Here is a 3,539-nt window from a genome sequence, read left to right on the forward strand (position 1 = left end):
CAAATGTCTAAAATTGATAAATTTTCAATTTATATGTTGAGTGCACCTATTAAGACAGCTAGAAAAGGTTTCATGCAAAAAGAATACTTCCAACTATTTAAAAAAAAAAGTAAACTTTAAAACGGGTCAATTTGACCAGCAACATAACAGCAGGGTTAAATTCTCTTAGTCTTTTTCTAAAAGTTTTTCACAAAGAAACATGAATCATTAAAGTCTTAAAGTCCCACATTTTTAATTAGGTTTGAAATTTTTCAACATAGGCAAGATCTTAGGATATTTTCTGTCTCTGATGGAGTTCGCATTCGTTTATCTGTCTTTTCTCTCTTACTTCCTTCCAATGGACGCATGTTTGGCTAATCAGCTTGCCTAAATCTCCCTTTGGAGAAATTACGTGTGTATCTGATCTTGCAGATAAGCACCACCCGCCTGAAACCCAGCACAGATCAGTTTTCCAAGTGTGGTGGGATGGTGTTCCACCCTCCCCCACTATGTGCGCCGTTGATTGGTGGGCGGGGCGAATGCCTTTATAGTTGGGCGGCGCTGCAGGGTGCGTGCGTCTTTGTTTCTCCCACTGTTGCTATGGTCGGCGGCTACATGTCGGCTTGTGGGTTTGGTCGACTCGTCTGCGATCTGTGGCTCTGATGGCGTTGCCGGCTGCAGCTGGGGGTTGCTGCGGCGTGCGGCTTCCGTCTGGTCCTCACCTGCTGACCCGCTTCCTCCCGGGTTAGGCTGCGTTTCCACCCCTGGGCACCTGATGGTGTTTGGAGCTGCAGCGCTTTGGATGCTCTGCTGTCTTGCCTTGTCTTGCCGTTGTTTGGTTGGGCCGCCCTCAACTAAACCTGTTGCGGATTGGGCAGGCTGTGTGGGCGGGGCATTACTTCTCTGGCCCCATAGGGCATTTGTAAGCGGTTGACAAGGATATGTTCCACTGTGTGAAGCATTTTCTTTTATCGTTTTGTTGTGTTATTGTTTTCTTTTTGTTTTTATTTCCTTTTGCATTGCATGGTTTCTTTTTGTTTTACTAATTTCTTTTGCATGTTTGTTCATTTCGTTTGGAATAATTGAACTTGTCTGTCCTTTTTCCTTTTGTTCCAGGGACCGAGTAGTAGGCCTGAAGCCTCGTTTTTAAAAAGAAGAAATGTTTAAAATAATTGTTTAATAAAATATTGTGCACTGATAAGTCTGTTCCGGTGCATCTTGTCACTTTTAAAAAAATCTCCACCTGCTGGTCACATAAGTAAAAATTACTGGGCAGAAATAATTTTGTTGCTACCAAATCGATATTCTTCACAGAACTGATTATTGTCTCCTTTAAAATCAGATGTTTTCTCAGTGGAATTCAGACAATAGGCTAACTTGGAGGAAAAAAAAAAGTTATTCAAAAAAACATCAGACGATAAAAAATATGATGAAAATTTGATTCAAGGAAAATCTAAATGTTAAGGAAAAGTCAAAATTCAATATTAACATATATTATGGATGTGACATTATATTGTCAAAAACAGAACACAGTGGAAATGATATCTTAAAGAAAAGCTGGAACACTAATTCTGTTGTGCTCTTTCTTAAGAGGCATAAAGTGAGCATCCACAGGATGTTTATATGCTAAAAGACATTTTTTTTTGTTATTAAACCAATTTCTATAGAATTTTTATTTTTTTTTGCAACTTCACACTTTGTAGGGACAAAGTATATGATTTTTTTTTAACCCAAATGAGTAAGACTTTTGCTTTGGTCAACAAATAAATAACCTGACAAAATTTTATCTCAATCAAAAGCAGCATTTTGACCAGCTTGGAAGGATGGAGGATAAATTAATGTTTTAAAAATGACGAATACTCACCTCTGGTGATATAGGACTTATCTCATAAATGATGTTCGTATTGTAGAGCATGAAGCACACAACACACACAGCCAAGACCAGAGCGATGGCGCCGTGCTTCGAAGTGAAATGGTTCAGACAAATCCGGCCTCTCATTGTCAAGAATGACTGGATTATATTCTGCATAAAAAAAACGCATCAAAGCAAATCAAAAATACATGGACTCATGGACTGGCATCCATTAAGTATTAAGTATTGGGTTGCAAGTCTTTAGCAGCAAAATCTGACTTTTTTATGGTGATTATAACTAAAATAGTAACTCTAAAAGCACTCCAACATAAAAAACAAACAAAAGAAAAACGTAGCATTTCTCGACCATACTAAAAATACTCTGTAAATCTTTTAAAAGTTTAGGACACCCAGTTGAATATTCAGTTCTGTTAAAAAAAATCCAAACTGATATTTGATCTTTTTCCATTTCTAAAAAGGTAGCATTTAATAACAGCAGTGGAGACTCTGTGATGTCGTCTGTTGTCACTTCGTCCCTGAACTTTTTTTAATCAGGTCTTTACAGTTGAGCTTTTTTTTTTTTTTTTTTTTTTTTAATCAAATAGTTTAATTTTGTGATCTCTATGAGCTAGAGCAAATAAGGTGAAATACAATTCAAACCTTTCAGGTTAGTTAATGATTAATAAAACCACACCTTCTCCATGTCGAGTTTAAAACGATGATCATGTGTTTAGCAGCTTCTAAAGGAATGTAAAATTAACCCAAAGTGCACAAAATACACAATATTGTTATCATTTATTAAACAAAGATGAATAATGTAGAAAATAAAATAATAATGTGTGGTAATGAATCTGTCAAGCCAGTTGTTTTGTGTGTGTGGCTCCAGTTGAAAACGTTCATCCCAATTAAAGAAGGAAACAAAGCACAGTAAGATGTGTTTTTACCACCTAGTGGCAGCTTGAGTCATTTTAAGAGCAGTTAAGTTGTTTGTCAAATCAAAAGTCACTTAAAATATTCCAGGATCCATCCAGTTCACAGAATTTTTTTTTCCTCTTTCCCTTTTGAAAATAAATAAAATAAGATTAAAATTCATATTTAGCATCATTCCGACTTAGCATAAGCGATTCTAATGGGTATAAATCTTTCCTAACAAAACTGAATTTAATATAACAAGACTTAAAATTTAATGGTTGTGTTTTCTGTAAAAATGTATTTCTCTAACCAGTCTTTAAAAGAAGCAACAGTGCCGTTCACACATTTAGTGGACAACGTGGCGAACGTGAATAAAGTCCCCCGAGTTGCAGAATCGGGTCACTTTTTGAGCTCGGCTTCGCATCAGATTTTGGGGACCTGTTAGTAACCTCTTCTCTCACTACCCACAGAAGATGACAAACATGACTTTTATCTCCAGCTGGGATCTTTCATTGTCTTCAATCCAGTGGAAAAAGCGTGTTGGAGGTATTTGTTTAACAATATGACGGGAAGTCTCACAAGGAAACAAACACAATGGGAGAGAAGAATATCCAAAACATGGCTGGACCGGTAACTTACTGACAATAGGAAGATAAAGTTATGATCGCTATTTCTACTAGTTAATCGGATACGGAACGATGATTGTGCACCCCCACACACACATGCACACAGACGCACGCACACGCACACGCACGCACGCACACACACACACACACACACACACACACACACACAC

Source organism: Poecilia reticulata, linkage group LG23, assembly GCF_000633615.1.
Source record: "Poecilia reticulata strain Guanapo linkage group LG23, Guppy_female_1.0+MT, whole genome shotgun sequence".
NCBI lineage: Eukaryota > Metazoa > Chordata > Actinopteri > Cyprinodontiformes > Poeciliidae > Poecilia > Poecilia reticulata.